Consider the following 18,218-nt stretch of genomic DNA (forward strand, 5'->3'; position numbering starts at 1 on the left):
TAGCTCCTGACAAGGATTTTAGCAATTTGCTTTCTATTTTGGTGACAATGAAGAGAGAGAACTCTCCAGGGTCGCACCTGGGGGAGCATAAATACAAGCTGACCAAAAGCATGGTGAAAACAAAGGAAGAGCTCATTCTATGGAAAGGATGATGAAATAGTATAGAAATAATTTTCCCTGAATCAGCTGAACCAGAATTTCTTAGAAAAACAAAGACTCACAGGTAGAAGAACCTGCTGGAGATCTAGAGGTAAAGGTGACAGGGAACACAGATGCCTGGAAGGTCTTTGAAATGAAATCCTCACATCAGAAAACACTGATTTGTCAGACTCATAACTTTCAAAGGGAATATGGTTATTAGTTTCTGGTCCAAGTAAAAGACTTTCATTTGCTGTCTCAAGGAAGACAGAACTGTTTGGATCAGATATTCAGATTCAAAACAACATGAGTACCACATGTAGTATAATCTCTTTAAGATGACCCAGGGACATGGAAGTTAGCACTCCAGTCTGGGTGGGTTCTGGGCTGCAGTCTGCTTCAAAATGAGAACTTCTCCTGTTGGAGATGCTCCAATTTGCATAGGTGCCAAGGCTTTCATTAGGCAAGAGAGTGAAAAAGCCTGAGTTGGCAGTCCAGGAATTACATTACCATGCTGAGAGGAGCAGATGGAAGTCCAGGTCTCTTCCCAGGCTGACATGTCATTACTTGTGTATAGTGAAACTGCTTCAGCCAGGGAAATGAGCAAAAACATCCCGCCCTCTTCCAGCACACTGAGCTCATCCTGGACTACTGCAGATTTCATTCTGTTTTTCTTTATAGAAATATTTTTTACCCAGTTCTTCATTGGCTCCAGTGAGAGTCTAAATCTCTGGCTATTGACTGCTCAGAGCAGACCCTATTTGAAAGGACTTAGTAGCAACCTGAAGTAGAACAGCAGCGAGACCATCTTGAAATCATGAGATCTTTCACTCTGCAGGGAAACCGTTTTTCCTACTTAGCTCTAATAAGAGACAGTTCAATGAAAAATAAAAAAGATTTTAAGGCAAGGAAAGTATAAAGCAGTATAGCACTCAATAAAGAGGTTCTTTATTTACAGGAGTACACAGAAGTAACTAGCATGAGTCTCTTCATATCTATAGAAATCATAAACAGAGGTGCAGGGAGAAGAATTAGGCAAGCCTACAGTGTGCTGAGGGACAGCCCCAGGGGAGGAAAGCTGTGATAATTACTTCTGTCACACAACCTGCAGTGCCATACCCACAGAGGTTCTTCCTTTCAGATTGCAGACTGAGGCAGTTGGAGATGCTAGGGCTTATTTCTCACCATTCCATAGTCTCTTCAGCCCTTCACTTCTACATAAAGGAGTTCTAAAGGTTCAGTGGTACAAGCAGTTGCCTGACCACACTGGCTATTCTGTCCACTGTGGTGCTGTGATGAAATACATGAGAGAGTCACATCAAAACCTGATGGGCCTTGTTAGGAAGCCAGTAGAGAACCATCTGTGTATTAATGTAAGAAAATTAATTTAATCCCGCTTTCCCGTTTCACACAAACTCCCATTTAACTGGAATATTACCATACTACATGGTCTTGGATCACCACAAACAGTAGGCTAACTCTGCTTGCCTAGTCCCGTGGTGATTGCCAAGGGTTAGTCCAGAAATCTGTAATCTCTCTTCTTCCTTGGTGAGTAGTTGCTGGTGCTGTTGGCTGTAATCCCTGTGAGGTGCTGAACCTTTCAGCATCTGACTTCAAATCTCTATTCTTTGAATAAGCCCAAACCATAAAGCCATGAATAGTTCCTTTCTTTATGATCATATAACGTTATACAACAGAATTCCCTCCAAGTAGCCACACCAGTTCTGAGAGTTCCTTAAGCATTTTTCTTTATTGCTGTTATATTACTCCAATGCAAATTGTTCAAAACATCTGCATTGTTATCAGAGCTACTATGGTTTACATGTAAGCAACAGTGTGTCCCGCAGCTTTAGAAGTACTCATGACAGCCTCACTTCTTATCTTGACACCATCACACTGCTTCACTACATCTAACTCTAAAAAAGTGGCTTGTATTTATTTGTTGGTTGTCTCAATGATTTTGGAAGCTGCCAGTGACTTTCCTAATTCAATAATGCTGCTACTACAGCATTAATCATTCATCATATCCTGAAAGCAAAACTGGAGTGATTTAAGAACAAAAGGATTTAAAGAAAAATAAACACATGACCCACTGCGGCTGCTTTGGGGAAAGTAGCAATATATGCATGGCAAAGGCAGTAATGAATAGCATCTGCTTTATCTGTGGAAGAGCAAACAGTGTAGACATTGATCATTTCTCAAAAAGAGTGGCTTTGACCAAAAACATGGAGAAAAGCCATCCAGAAGCTATTTTGTGCAAATGAAGTGCAGATTTGTGTATATGAGTCGATACACCATTTGCTGTTTCCTTTCATTAAAACCACAACATTAGCACTGGAAAATTATTATAATGGTTACAGTCAAAGCCACTGTAATGCTCAATTCTCAGAGAACCCAGCGAATGAAGGGGAGGAAAGAAATCCTTCCGATCTCCAAGAAGTGTGCTTTAATGTAATGAAGCTCTAGTGGAAGTGGCTCAGGTATCTTATCTTTGCATGCTCTTGCCAGCTTATTGTGTAACTCATCCATTGCATCCTCAGGGCCACGCAATGGCACAATTGGATTTCTCAAAGCACCCTATTACCACCTCAGTTTCCTCATTTTATTGAAGCCAAATCCTTCTCCTTTCAGGATGATCTACAGTGGGCCAAAGTAATTCATGATGTACCTTGGCTGGCTTTCTCTTGAGGGTTATTTTAGCCCTCTGGCTCCTAGAGGCAGAGTTCTGCAACCCTCCCAGCAGCTACACTGGCCTGGAGTCTGACCAGAGCTTCACATTAACCTTGCTCCACGCCCCTATGCATAGACAAGTAGAGGAAGGCCTGTGAGTTGTGCAAACTTATACTAGAGGGGATGTCTATGGTTTACATTCTGATGTATTCATACATGAAGGACTCCTGCTCAGGCATAAGCATTTTCAGTGGCTGTGCATTATTTGGTGCCTGTGAGGGGACTGTTCTGGTGAGATGCTCACAGGAGGAGGGATGTAGATAGTACCCCACGTAGCCCATGGCAGTGATATCCAGCCTTAGAGCAGCTGACTAAGGACCTCTTCCTTTTCATTATTCAGCATTGCCTTGTTGCTCACTTCTGTGCTATGAGGCAGCTCCTCCCAAGATTGCTGTTGTGTTGGGCCAGAACTTTTCTCTCAACAAAACTAGGAGCAAAACCTCCACTTGCCTCCATAGCAATGGACCTGGAACCCATGCTCCACTGTGCCTACAGCTGTCCAGCAAAATCCTCCTCAAATTGCCCTTACAAGCCATTCCTTTCCCTGGAAGTGCTCAGAACCAGATCCTGCTTGTCTCTTAAAAACCAAGCAAACCCCCTACCCAAGCCAACATAATCCTTGCTATCTGGAGCAGGAACTGGAGTACGGTATCCCCTTGTAACAGGGGACTTTTCTCACACACACCTTTCGTGATACTTTCAAAGCTGCAGTGTCAGAAAATGATCAGCCAGTTTGGTACTCAAGTCATCCACCTCTTCCCTCATAAGATGACTATAAAGGCAAAAGGGCAAGTGAAATTTCTTGGCATCACTTTCAGACCTAAGTTGGGTGAATGGCTGGTCCCATGAGCTGACTCCCTTCTTGCCTCCTGTAAATGTGCAGTCCTGTGCCTGAGCATAACTGGGGTTTGGCACACTAACGCTCCACCTCTGCATTGCTGGGAGAGGCCACTGAAAATATACAATCCCCAGACGGGAGCGATTTAGTGAAATTAAAAACAGACAGGGGGCATTGAAACAAGGAGGTGTCAAATGTTCCCCCTGCCCCACCAAGATTTTGATGTGGCTGCTATGTATACCTGTCTGTCTCCTCTTCACTGCTGTCTAAATTTGAAAGTTAAAATGTACAGAAGGAGTGGAATTAGAGCAAAGTAACACACCCCCTCACAGACGCACACATGCGCTTTTAATTGTGTGTTATTACCAGTTAATTTCAGCTTGTCCAGAGGCAGGAAGAAAACAGCCTATAGTGGGGCTTGGGCCTCCTGAGGTATTGTAAAACATAACATCCAAAGGCCTTCCTTGACTCCATTGCTTCCTCCAGCCCACAAAGAATGTATTAATTCACATTGTTTGATTTTTCCAGATGCCGCTGCTTTCCCACTGCAGTCCTTCTATTAATTTTTTTTGTTGTTAAAAAGTGTACTTTAATGCAAGAGTGAGTGATAATGGTGCTGCCTTTTGGCAAAAAACAAGCAAGAAGAAAATTAAGAAGTCAAGATAGCTTTTTACGGTCCCAAGTAGCTGCATGTCTCAAACAGAATAGGAATGCTTTACTTGAATATATCACAAACTTGAAGGCTTCAAGGGAATCACAGCATTGCTTGGGCTCACAGGAATTGAAGGGGGAGCTAAGAAAGATTTTTATTACATAAGGTTTTTGAAAGTTATCTATTCTTCATGTCCTCCTTTGTAGTAGTAGTAATGGTACAGAATGTGAAACAAAGGTGTCACTGAAGCAAGGCAATAAATTAAAAGCAAATGACTGCCATGGAGTATAAATCTACCACTGCTAAGTAGATTTGCATTTCCTTATTACTGGTGGGAATAGGAAAAATTCTAGGAGATAGAAGACATAATATTTAAAGCATTAGGATTGTGCTTAGACTACCAGTATTTAAAAATACAGGGATAATTTGGGATTTGTGAGCCAGCGGGAATCTTATCTGCACCTATTAAATTCATCAAATGGCAAGTAAAAATAAAATAGTAACAAGAGTAAGTGAGCAGGAATATGTGAGTTTGCTGCAGATTTTGCCCAATCTCACTTTGTCTTCCTAATCTCTCTGAATCTTTGCTATTGTCCACAGAAGGGTGGACAGAGGTGAACCAGAAATCCATTTCTCTAGACTTCCACTAACCTCTATAAACATACACACATGAATCTAAGGAAAAAAACCCCACAGCATCATGCAAGTTAAACTGAATATTTCTATCAATCAAAACCATCTGGAACATAGGAAGCAAAGTACTCTTTATAGCTAGTGAATAAAAATTACTCACATAAAGATTAAATGGCCAGCTTTTGCCAAAGCAAGAGGTTTACCATTGAGATGCTCCATTTATTAGGATCAATGTCATTACTTACTATACTGTTATTACTATATTGCTATTACTAATGTATTTACTATACAGTTGAGCAATGTGATGAAAAGTATTAGGACAGAGCTTAATTTTTTTTTTGGTTGTGTGAAAAGAGCATTTTCAAGAGGTCCATTTAGTTGCAAATGGATCAGTAATTTAATAAATTGAATAAACAGCAATGAAATGGCAGCTAAAATTCAGTGTTGATAAAATATTTATATAGCCAAAAAGGGAAAAAAACCCCACTTTTTTTCAAAGACTTCCCAGGCACTGATTTAGAGGGGGATCCTAGCTGGCAGTTCATGGAGATACTCTATTAATATGAAGCTGTGGGTTAAAACCCTTGATAGGATTTAATGGGATGGATAAGGAGCAGAATAGCAGAATGCTCTTACATAAATCACTACCACCACTTCCTCCAGCACTGCATAGGTGGGACTGGCTGTTCTGTCTGCAGAAAGAGAGTGCATTTGGAAATGAACTCAGAAATTACTCTGACTCATTGGTGGAGAAATTGGAAAGCTGGAATTTGTTGCTCTTTGAAATGGAGAGAAAAAGAAAGGGACATGATAAAAGTAGAGAAAATAATCAGTGTTCCCTTTAACTCATAGCAAAAAGAGGACACTTGATGAAAATAAAAGGCAGCTAAGTCCAGACCACTAGCAGTCAAGTTTCCGGCTTCCTGAGAGCTCACACAGACTCTGGCTTTGCCAGAGGATACCAGAATTCAACAGGAACTCAACAAAGTCTGAAGAAACACTGAGCTTCTTTTTGGGGAATGATGTTATCTGCAGGTACAATAATTAATGCCAAGAAAAATAACATTAGAGAAAAATATAGGAACTCGTAGTTGAAACCAGCACTCATTGTTTTAGGGATTATTTTGCAATCTTCATTGGACTGTTGTCAGGGCAGGTAATACATCATGTTATTCTGAGCTCTGTCAAATATGGGATAGTGAACAGATGCATCAGGTTGGTTTAGAAAAGCAATTTTTGTGTTATTGTCCTGTCTAAACTATAAATATGCATTTTTGTCAGGCCATCTGATAGCAATTATCGGTTTTTACAGCAATGGCTTTCCTCCTGTACTTTGTAGTTCATTTTTATAAAGAAGTAAATAAATAGGATTTTCCAGATGGGATTTTGAGCATGATTTCTCTCTGATGAGCTGCTGACAAATACATATGGATATTTTTAATTACTATCCTCATTTTAAAATCAGACTGGTTCATTAAATAATGGAAAATAGCTCAGGAAAGACAGGCAGTGCTTTAAGCCCACTGCTTCTGGAAAATGGTCCAGGAATGTCAGGCAGTTCTTTAAGCCCTCTGCTGCTGTCCCCTAAATTTTTACAACACACAGGATCTGGGATCCAGACAGATAGGACACTTGGTATCTTTTCTTTTCTTCAAATACCCTGTATTTAAAATACTACTCCAGTGGTTTCTGACAACTGCTTAGGGCAATTTTGCTTAGCCTAGCGGAATGTCCTGGAAACTACTGGCAATGATTTAGCTCCCAAAATTGGAACACATTTAGCAGAGACAGAAAGCCTATGAACAAATAATGGACAAATGCCAGAGTAAATAAATGTGGTTCGTGAGCTGTGGTCAGAAATGTCTCTCTTTCAGTATGCAGTGCAAATCTTTTGCCAACATTTACCATAAAGTTATTACACAAAGCAGTTTTTCCTCTCAGTAAGACAAACTCAATGAAAGACTGCTTCTAGTCTAGCAGCCTACCATTAAGGCTGCGATAGCCTGTCATGCCACGAGGAAACCTGTGTGCAGTTGGTTTGCTTCAAGCTGCGCTTTTGATTTTGTTACTCCGGCTTCTGTACAAAAAGAGAGTTGCAGCAGGAGAGCTGTCTCTCCAGTACTGTGCTGTTCAGCACTCCTTTAGGAGACCATGGAGAACCACAGGGAAAATTTTAAGCATCTTGTCTCCCAAGCCCACCTATTGGCCTGGCTGCACCAGTCCTATGAAGGGACTTTCTTACACTGTCATTATGGAGAGAGGCATTGCAGGCATCTCTACCACGCAGCAGCATCACCTTCCTTTTCAAATGACCCATCAATGGCTCCAAGAGAGGAAAAGGCAGGCATAAATCAATGGCAAGCTATTGCTGGTGCTTCTTCCTGAAACTCCTTCACCATGTGTTTTAGGATGATTTCAGGTATTTGCATTATCAATAAATGATCGTTGCTGGACGTGGGTCTAAGTGGACAGAACTTCTGCTCTCCTCTGTATCTTTGGAGAAATTGACTGACGTCATCTTCAAAATTCTGCAGAAGGAACCAAGAATTTGCAGAGCCTCTCTGTAGCCATAGGAACCCTGACTCCGAAGCTAAACAGCCAGGGATGGCTGGGTTTGGCTGCTGTCCCACCAAAAAGGCCCTTCCCAGCTACCAACCTCCCATGCAAGAACAGAAGAAAAAAAAGTTTGGTGGTAGGGCTTGCCCTACACTCAGGCAGTTTGGGGTTGACCCAACACCAGGGTAAAATAGATGAGGGAACCAAAATGATATTGTTCTGCTCTGGGTAGTTTTCCTTGTGCTAATCACTGAAAATGAAGAAACAGAGACTAAATTAATTTTGTGTGCTGCCTATGGATGTTAAGCCTCAGCTGAGTGTATCAGCCCAGGCACAGTGCCATATGGAATGATTTTCAGCTCCATCCCTTGGCGTGTGAATGAGAAAGCATCCGGTTGAAGAAGCGCAATTTGAATTTTTGTTTAAAATCTTGCTCCATCTCTCCTTTCACATAGGAAAATATAGAGCCCCAATATTTAGAGGAGCACATGAGTCAGACCAGAAAAGGAATCCCAACTGGAACAGTTAAATAGGAATCCTAACTGAGATAGTTAATGGGAATCTTGTAATTTACAACTTTATTAAATCCTTCATAAATGCTGTTCTAGCGATTTTCTGGATTTTCACCACTGACAGGATCCAGGCAAAACAAAGCTAAATTATTTTGATAATGCCAGATAGAGGCCAAACTGAAGTTACAGGGAAAAACTGTCTTGCTTTTAAATTGTGGAATATTTCTGTATATGAAAAAGTCTAAACTCACCCAAGCATTCTCTAACAGGGACTGAATGAATTTGCTCTACTCTAACCCCATTCCTTTAATGAACATGCATCATTCTGTGCTGTGCCCGGCAGATGTAATAATAGCAATGTCTGGTGAGCTTCTGCAAGGAGCCCTGCAATGAAAGCACCTTCCCCTCCCGCCAAGTTAAAAGAGAACAGGCTGACATGTATTGGAAATGCACGGGCAATATAATGATAGCAAATTGCTTTGAAAAGAAAAAGGTTCCGCAGCGCACATGTCATTTCAATCCCCAGCTCGGAGGCAGTGCTTCAGCTCCATCCTTTGTGTCTCCCTCCAGATCTACCCCCTCCCTCACCCCGGCCTTTGGGGAGAGCACTCCCCACACTGTAGATCAAAAGCAGCATCTTCACTACAAAGGAGGAGAGAGCTCACGAGTCCATACTGGCCCCTCACCCCCCCCACTCAGAAAGTGGCAGCTTTGTTACTCTCTTCATCACTCTTTTAAGGGCATATTGGAAAAATTCATTCCTTTTGGTCCCTCCTGATGAATTCCTCTGACTGGGACATTCCTGCTAGTGCCTGTTTCCCTCTTCAGCACTGTCCGGGCTGTGCCATGAGGCTTTTGTCACAACAATGGTTCTTCTGAGATGGTGACAGAACATCATCTAACACCCAGGAAAATGGGGCTGAGCCATTATTTCTAGAATATATTTAAGCCCTTTGGGAGGTTGCTATTGAAAAGGCCAGGGATGCTGACTATCTTTTTTTTATTCTGATGTCTAACAAAATATAAAAGTTGTCTGCTAGCCTGAGGAGGAGCTTAGGTTTCAGTAGGTCGAGCGGGCTGCCACTGTGGGTCCAGAGCTGTCAGGAATGAAGGGGAGATCATATTATCCCCTCATTTATCCCTTTGGACACATTTCTCTACTTCCTTGACCCTTGGGTTGTGTTTGTGCAATTCCAAATGCATTTTACAAAGTGCTGTTTTTATTTTTGCTCAAAACTTTTCAGCTTTTTCAGCTGTGTGAAAAAATCCCAATTGCGAAATGGTGTAAATCACACTCATCCACCTTTCTGATGTGTAATGCAGTCAGAGTATCTGGACATTGTCAGGGCATTGTAGCTCATATCCCAGGGTGACTTTGTTATAAGAAAGGAGTTTAATTTTTTCCTCTTTTGTAACCTTGTGAAATTTCCACATTAAAAAGCAATCACATCTTTCAAACCAGCAATGATTGTGTTTGGCATCATGGCTGCAAACCCCCAGTGTGCAGCCTGAGCAGAGCTTGTTTTCACTAAAATGAAATCAGCTTTCAAAATAAATGATCTGCAGCAACATTGTATTCCCCAAATCTTATAATCCTATTAACAGAGTTGATTTTTTTCCTTTTTTTTCCCCCCTTTTTCTTTTTTTTTTTTCTTTTTTTTTCCCATTGCCACCAGACTGACAAGATTGGCCCTGTTTCAAGGGGTACAAACAGAAAGTCAGTTGAAGATGTAGCCAAGACATGCACTGCAAGATGAGGACCAGCCCTGCCAGGGCCTGTGGTTAGAAGCTCTTAACAGCTATTGTAAGCCCTTAAATATAATCATCTGTATTTCACCTCCACCTAACATACTTCATGTGTAGCATGTTTATCTGTTCATACAGTCTTTCAAGAGACTCAACAAACAGCCCTGTTTGCAGAAGAGAGAGGGGAATGGGTTGCCTTGGCTCTCCCAATGAATGAGGCTTCTATCAAAAATGACACAGCAGTGCCAATGTGGTGAAGGGAAATGTCTCCAAATTAGCCTGGGCAAAAATCTCTTTGCCAGAAGTGGAAATTACGTGGTAATATCAAAAGGCAACTTTACTTATATATAATTCCAGGTTTCTCTGCAAGTATTTTTTTTGGAAGAAAGTCAGAAGGACTCAATCTTGTGCCGCTTTTGCTGGTCCTTGGGGCACCTCCTCTCACAGGCTCAGTGCACTTTGGAGTCACTCCGTTGTCTTAAACCCTGACTAAAAAGATGCAATAATTGGCCCAGGAGGTAGAAATCCTCATGGCCATGGCAGAAGTTTTACATTTCTTTTGGGATCAGGAGGGAACACACAGAAAGTGCTGAGACCATACAGAAGGAGCATGGGAGGGTCCCTATCCCCCTGCAATTCTTCTGTGACAGTGTTTATTTGGGGGTTGCACTTGTTGAAAAACTGGGTCTGCCCTGCAAAATCTATATTTCTGAGGGGCCACAGCTCCCAAGGGCATGGTGGGTCAGCAGCTACTGAAGGCTGCCAAGTGCTAGGGTGCAGAATTTGTAATGAAAAGGTGTTGGGCCCCTCCAGATGCTCTTGGGGTGCCCAGCATAACCTGGAGAGAAACTTGGGATGCATGGGATCACAAAAGCTCAGATACCCCTGGCCCTTCCAGACAACTTTTATTGCAATGAAATGCTGAGTGGGGAATGTAAACATTGCTTTTATTTTGTAACATTTTCTTTTTATCAGTTCATCAGGACAACAGTGGTTTCCTTAGGCTGTGGATCTGAAGCTGGCAGGGCTCTGCAGCTGCAGGAACGTGGATCTGGGTACAGTAGCCTCTGTCTCCAGCTGCAGTTGCGATAGCGGCTCCTGCCTCCTGCAGAACCTCTGCTCCCTCCCTTGTTTACTAAGGGGCTTTGCGATAGCTTTATGTGAAATTTAAAACCATGAAGTAAAAACATTAGATTATGAAGTAAACAGGCACAGTCCTCTCTGTTAAAACATAGCACCTGCTTCTCTTCTCCTTGCCTATCTGCTAACACTGCCAGCTGAAACGTATTTTTGACAAACTGTGATTAATAAATCACATCAGGTCAGATCTGCTGCCTCTGAAAGCCAGGAGAGATGTGCTGCTGATGATGTTGGGTGCCCCTCAATCAGTATTGCAGTCCCAGTTCTTTAAAAAGCAGTGCTGAGATCCCCAGAGTAATAAGCTTGGTTTAAAAATCAGGAGATTTTTTAGGTCTAGGAAACAGGGACTTTATTTTATCTGAGTTTTGATTTTTAAGCCTCTAGAAGATTACATGGCTGAGCTTTGCTGTGTAACCAAGAAGATTTGAGGCTTCAAAAAGTAAACAAAGGAAAGATGATATTCTGCCAGATCACTTCTGCCAGGACCTGGGATTTCTGCAGGGCAAAATATTCCAAGATTTGTGACAAAATCTCCAGAGCTACAGCGTAAGTAGGCCCAGAGACCAGTCAAAACATTCACATGTAGCTGCAACAGTAAAACTGCTGTTTAAGCAGTTAATTTCAGGACCAGACTCAAAAATTATTACAGTCTCTTCCAGCATTGTGGTTTTAATAACTGCACATTCCATGCAAATTGCTATTGGGATGTTGTTAGCCTTCTGATAACAAATAAATATACCTGCTGGAGACACAGCCAAACTGCATCTGCTCACTGTATTCATTAAGTGCTCCTCAGCTGTAGGATCAGATACTGAAATTAATTACATGAATAAGGTACAGATTTGCCCGTAGTTTCTCCAGTGTACTCTGCTTAGGCATAGCTTATTTTCTAACTGAATCTTTTATTAAAATATAAAGTTAGATTTGACAAGAATTCATAGGCATCTCAACAAATCTGCTGTAGACTTGCCTGCATTTCATTGACAGACATCCTGGTAAAACCACAGAGTAGATTTGTTTTCAAATTATATCTAGATAGCGTCTGTTGCAGTTTCTTTAGTTTTTACAAAAGAAATTATTCAGAAAGCTGTCTAGTTTTACATACTGAAAGAGTTCTTAATTTCAGTACTATCATTACAAACACCTAACACTGTGTATAAAATAGAGCAGGTCTCTTCTCTGTCATTGACCTCATTTTTGGGGGATTCAGGCCACCTGAAATCTGCATCTGCTAAACATTGCCTTGCTTCCCTGACGCCCATAGCACCCCCTTCATCTTAATGCTGGAGTGGGCAGAGTGCATGCAGGATGCTGAGTGCAGAATTAAGCATTTGGATAAATAACCTGCTGAACTGGAATCTTTCTGGAAAGGGCTGGATGTGAGAAATGAAGTGCAGTGCTGATGCTGGGGTTGTATAATTTTCTTTTTCAGAGCTCTTCGCCATCCAAGGATTGGAATTGTTGTAATAACAAATAAAGTCAGGCAGGCAATGATTAGGGAAGAAATCAAGATGAGATTTGGGCAGCAGCAAGGGAGATAGGGATGCCCGAATCTGACTTTTTATTTGGGATTGAGTAAACTCATATTCTTAAGCAGATATGATAATGTGATATGTGAATGCTAATTCCTAACTATCAAGATTTTACCATAAACAATGGTAGAAAAAAGTAGTGGAATAATTATGAAAAATATACTGACATTTTCCTTTTAAGAAATTTCTACTTTTTTCCTGAAGAAAACAGTTTTCTAAGGCAATTTACTCAGACAATAATAGAAGTGTATTTATGTAGCTGAAAAGATTAGTAACTCTCCTGAGAGAAAACAACAGATTCCACCTCCCCATCAGGAAACTACCACAGCTTGCAGCTGCAGAGCCAAAGAGTAAGATCTGCTGGAGCTTGTGCCAAGAGGAGCTGCCTTGTGCCCCTGCTCACCAGACTGTCCTCGTCTGGCAGCCCCTCTGCGAACCCTGACTGCCATGTGTATGAGCTACAAGTCTAATGGCTGGTGTTTGCACTGCAGAAGCGTTCAGTCAGCACAGCATAAACTTATAAAGTGCTCTCCAAACAGGCAGAGGGCTTGATGAAGTTTCCTCTCCAGTTGTTCCGAAGTCCCAGCCAAAAATCTCAGTGGGATTTCCTGGAGGAATTGCAGATCAAGCGCAGCAGAACTGCAGCCAAACACCGAGGCTGGAGGTTTGGGTATTTGCTGCTTTCTTCCTCAGACTCCTGGGTTAGACCCCACTTGTGGGTTAGCTGAGACTGTCACTAACCCTGCTTGGCCACTCTCACCTTAGCCTTTGCCTTGATCTCCTTTCCTCTGTCAGCTCTCTCACTGCAGTCTCACCATCTTTCATTGTTGGAAAGGGAACCTCTAAAGGGTAATTTTTAAGGCTCGGTGCCTAGAGCCACTTAATTGCATGATAATCTCAGCTTTTGTTTAAAAAGAAATGTGCTAAGCCCTCATAATGGTGGGGAGAAGATTGTACATTTGAATCTTTGGGGATTGTAGAAGGCAAATAAAAATATCTAGTATATATACATATATATATATATATGATTAATTTCATGGTTTGGAGGTGGGAGAGTAGCATTTTACAGTATCACAAGATTGGCAATAGCATACTTGGTTTCCAACAGGACTGACTTTTTCTCTTGGCCCTTGTTTATTTCTCAGCCTGATGTGCTTGTGGCTTGGCAAAAAAGTCTCTCTGGACCATTGTAATGTTTTATTGGTGCATATATAACTATTGGGACAACAGCTGTAAACCAGAAGTGAATTTTTATTTTCTTTTTGTTTCATACTCTGGCATGGTAGATATTATAGCCTCGGTATTTTCTGAAAAGGCAACAAGAAATCTTACATTTCCTGGTATGAAAATTATGGGTACAGGAAACAAACACCTCCAATCAGTGGCCTTTTAACCTGATGGCCCTTTCTAGGGTGGGTGACTTTAATACCTTTCTGTGCTTGCAAGGCCACATATTTCTTTCTGATTCTTACTCTAAAAGCAGGGGTCATGTTAGGCCAAATATGATTGTCCTTAGCTAGATTATATCTCCTCTCAGTGGTAGGAGAACAAGCTTCCAAGAATTCTGTCTGGAGGGCTCACTACCTTTCTGCAGTTTTCTCACTTATGGAGCCATGGTTTTCTATTATTTCCTCCCTCTGTTTCCAACCCATGATAGTGCTTTTTAGACAAAAGTCAGTTCTTCCCCACCAGCACATGCAAAATACCAAAGAGCATGAAAAGGTTCTGAGGAGGGAGAAATGGAGAGGCTAGGATTCTGTGCCTCACGTGGGCTCTGTGCTCAAGAATGACATTGGGAATTCAGAGATGTGAATGTTTCCACCCTACATCCTGTTTGTTGTTGTTATTTCTGGTTTTGTTGATGTCAAGGTATTAGTACAGAGCAGCTTGCTGGAATACAATGTCTTTCTTATACTTTGATCCATCACATAAATTGTTGAACTTCAGAGAAACCCTTAGGTATTGAGGCTTGCTTAGATGGGATCATGAAGTGCTCAAATGATGTAAGGGCCACTGTGCTGCAATAGCTAAGACAGGTGTCTGTTGTCATTTGCCATAGATACTTGAGGAGAGGTCAGCAATGACCAAACTTCATCAGCTACAGACACACAAACATGAAAAGACAACCAAAATTAACACTGTATAAAGCAGTAGATATCTTCTGATGAGAACATGAGAGACCCAGCTGGAGAGAGGACTGACTGCTTAGCTAGAGATGATGGGGATTCTTCAGTAGTCATTATGCTTGTACACTCTGCTGTTTACTAGCCTTGTTCCACGTCCTGAGGGAGCTTTTAAGGTTGCTAGCCAGGCTGTAAGCAAGGGGAAGAGTTCATCATGTTAAAACCTATAAACTGGCACCAGGGCTCCAGGGATGAAAGTTGTAATGGATATACTCTAGAGCTGTTGCCACCCATTATTTGAATTATACATTGTAGGAATTGCAATAGCAAGAACTGAGTAAAGAAGTGGAGGACAAGTCCTAGGAGAAGCAGTACACATGTAGCAGTGAGGTGACCTGAGCTGGCTTTGGTGCCCAATGACACATATTAACAAAACACTGCCTCTCCTGTCCTAAGTGATCCCCATGACAGATGGAACCCAAAAGATGGACAAAATTAACTCAATGGACATTTTGTGGATACTTTATGGGTGTTTAACAAACATATATTACAGGGATGGTCCATAGACTAAGGGAATGATAAATGTGTATTCCATCAAAGGATGGGAAGGGGGGAGGTGGTTAGTGAGGATGTATTGAAAGGTATGGGATGATGATGTAAATGTTATGGAATAAGGGATGGTGCTGGTTTTGGCTGGGATAGAGTTAATTTTCTTCATAGTAGCTAGTACAGGGCTGTGTTTTGGATTTGTGCTGGAAAACTGTTGATAATTCAAGGATGTTTTAACTATTGCTGAGCAGGGCTTGCATGGAGTCAAGGCCTTTTCTGCTTCTCACCCCACCACACCAGCAGCTGTGGATGCATAAGGAGTTGGGAGGAGACATGGCCAGGACAGCTGACCCAAGAGATATCCCTTAACATATGGTGTCATGCTCAGCATATAAAGCTGGGGGTAAGAAGATGGAAGATATTTGGGTGGAAGAAGACAGGATATTTGGAATGACAGTGTTTGTCTTCCAAAGTCATCATTACACATGATGGAGTTCTGCTTTCCTGGGGATGGCTGAACACCTGCCTGCCTGTAGGAAGCAGTGAATGAATTCCTTGTTTTGCTCTGCTTGCATGTGCAGCTTTTGCTTTACTCCTCAAACTATCTCAGCCCATGAGTTTTCTCACCTTTACCCTTCTGATTCTGTTCTCACTGTGCTGTGTCAGTCTTAGTTGCTGTTAAATCACAACACACTCCTTCACTAAGTTGGCAGTGTTTTGTTCTTCACATTTTTCTTGCTATTTATTATTTCCTGAGCATGTAGTGCTGCAGAGACACAGCTCTGGTGGTTGAACAACAGCCATGGGAGAAACATAGGATATCTGTGAGGGTGACAGTCGTCTCTAAGGGAGGTGTGATTTATGGAGACAAATTCCTTTGGTGGGAGGAAAGCAGACCCCAGTGTTGCTGGAAAACATTCTGAGAAATCTCAGTAAGTGGTTTCTTGGCCTCAGTGTGGGCTTTTTTTCCCCCTTAAAGGTACAATTTTACTCTTAAACTATGAATGACTTTGTTCAGGAATTTCTATCTTATGCCTTAAACATTGATGGCACTTAATAAATGAATTGCTGCCTCTCCTCTCTTCTGTTCCCCACTTATTTTTTTATTTCTTTTCTTGTTGATAATTTTCTCTCAATTCAGCTGCAGAACTCATATACCTTCACTCCAGGTAATCTCTGATCACCTCCCAATCTTCCTCCATAATAACTTCTCCCTTTGAGTTCTTCATTTTCAGTGCAAAAATCTATGTGGAAAGTGACACGACAAAAGCAGGCCAACTGGAAGCAAGGTAAAGCTGAAAAGGCATGGGATCAGCTGTCTTGCTTTTGTTCAGTGCTTATTTATTAAAGGGCTTTGTATTTAAAAGGTAGAAGAAGCTTCTGCAGAACGCACCACCTCCTGCACCCGATAATCTAAGGCTGCTGAAACTGTAGTTGATAAAGCTGGTTTAAATTTCATACCAAGTATGCTCAATTTTTAAGTTGTTCATTAATTTTAGATGGAACTTCTCTTCATTTAACATTTACCTGCTTGTCATTTGTTACTACTTCATTAAGAAATTAACTGAGATCTGACACTGAGTATAAAAGGAGGTCTCTATCCCAAAGAGCTTCAACTCTAGATATACAAGACAGCACCAACTGGGAACGGAAACAGAAATAAATAGATGCAGGAATTTGTCCTATGACAAATGGCAGGACAGTAGCAATGATGTGATGAGAAACTGAGTCTCTTAGCACCTAAGTCAATGCCCTTTTCACTGGGCTACAGTAATAACAGCAATGAGTCCTGCTAACAAGGAGGTAATTTTGGTATTCATAGCAAGATTAACCAACACACCATGTCCAGTAGAGACAATTCAGAATTCATATACACAAAGGGCACATTTGTTACAAATTCACTGAATCCTTTTAACCTTTTTCCATTTATGTCTGAATATTAGCACTTGGAAATATGCAGAGCTAGGGCTTAACAAGCTTGAAGAGTTAGATTATGGATGTTACTGTGCTCCTTCAATTTCATTAAATGGCATGCAAGGTAATTATCAGCCATTGAGTTTCCCCTCCTCAGAGACAAACCAAAGGGGCTCAATTATTGCTGCAAAATCTAAGAGGAAAAAAGAAGAAAGTTTAAAAGAAAGAAGTGACAAAAGCATAGTGCAGGTGGACTGTTCCAAAGGGACCACCAGGCCATACAGCCCTGAAAAATAAGCAGACTCCACATGGACATGGACATCAGTGATCAGAGAGAGCAAAACTTAGCTCTTGAATGTGACAGAAGGAAAATTACTATTTCCTCACTTTCTTCCCTCTTGCAGATGAAGGACAGCAGATTGCTTGGTGGTCTGGCTCACAGAAGGACTGGGATTAATTTTCAGCTTGGACAAGTCCAGTAGCTGTATCCTCTATAAAGACTTTGAATTCTCTGTGTGGGAAAGCTGTGCCAGGTATAAGGATTCCTGTTTGTATGATCTGATTTTGTCCAGAAAAAGCTTGGAGCAAAACTTTGTTTTCAAATAGCTACCATCTAACTGAATTGCTTTTCTGCTAGTGGTAATGGTTGCTTTCTTATATCAAAAGACACATTTGAGAAAAAAGCCTGGTTGGTGTTTTTTTGGGGGGCACAACTTAAACTTTAGAGCATTTCCAGATGATCATTGTATGAACAATACTGTAAGGAAACCATCAGATTTTGTATGTGAAGTTTCAAAGAATCTCTTCACAAAAGAGAGCCATCACAATTTTCCTGTGAGGAAATTGGAAGGGCAGGATATGGCCACCTCCTTTTGGATGAGGCTCCCTTTTGTTTGTCATTTTCCTTTTCTTCTTGCAGATCCTTATTTACAATGACAAAAAATATTTACCAGATACCTTGAAACAGGCAGTATTCACAGCAATGCAGATGAATCCAATAAGTTTTCCAAACTGTGAGTCTTTTGTCTAACCTCCTGGCTTCCCAGAGCACCTGATCTGTGCTGGCTAATCTATAGGGACAAGGTATCGGGGAAAACTCCAGCGTTTTGACAATGGATGTCACCTGGATGACCCTCCAGGTATACTCCCCTTGCA

General features: G+C 41.4%; 2 long non-coding RNA genes across 2 annotated transcripts in view; both read left to right on the forward strand.

Annotated features, from left to right (window-relative positions):
* The window catches only part of LOC111924244 (uncharacterized), a 107,707-nt gene that overhangs the window by 39,324 nt on the left and 50,165 nt on the right, over positions 1-18,218 (forward strand). The window lies entirely within an intron of this gene.
* Positions 11,138-18,202, forward strand: LOC147655891 (uncharacterized). The gene is made up of 3 exons (XR_015277907.1): positions 11,138-11,491; positions 17,468-17,596; positions 17,983-18,202. It is a non-coding gene; the product is annotated as an uncharacterized LOC147655891 (long non-coding RNA).

This window comes from Cyanistes caeruleus, chromosome 1, assembly GCF_971803275.1.
Source record: "Cyanistes caeruleus chromosome 1, bCyaCae1.hap1.1, whole genome shotgun sequence".
NCBI classification, from domain to species: domain Eukaryota; kingdom Metazoa; phylum Chordata; class Aves; order Passeriformes; family Paridae; genus Cyanistes; species Cyanistes caeruleus.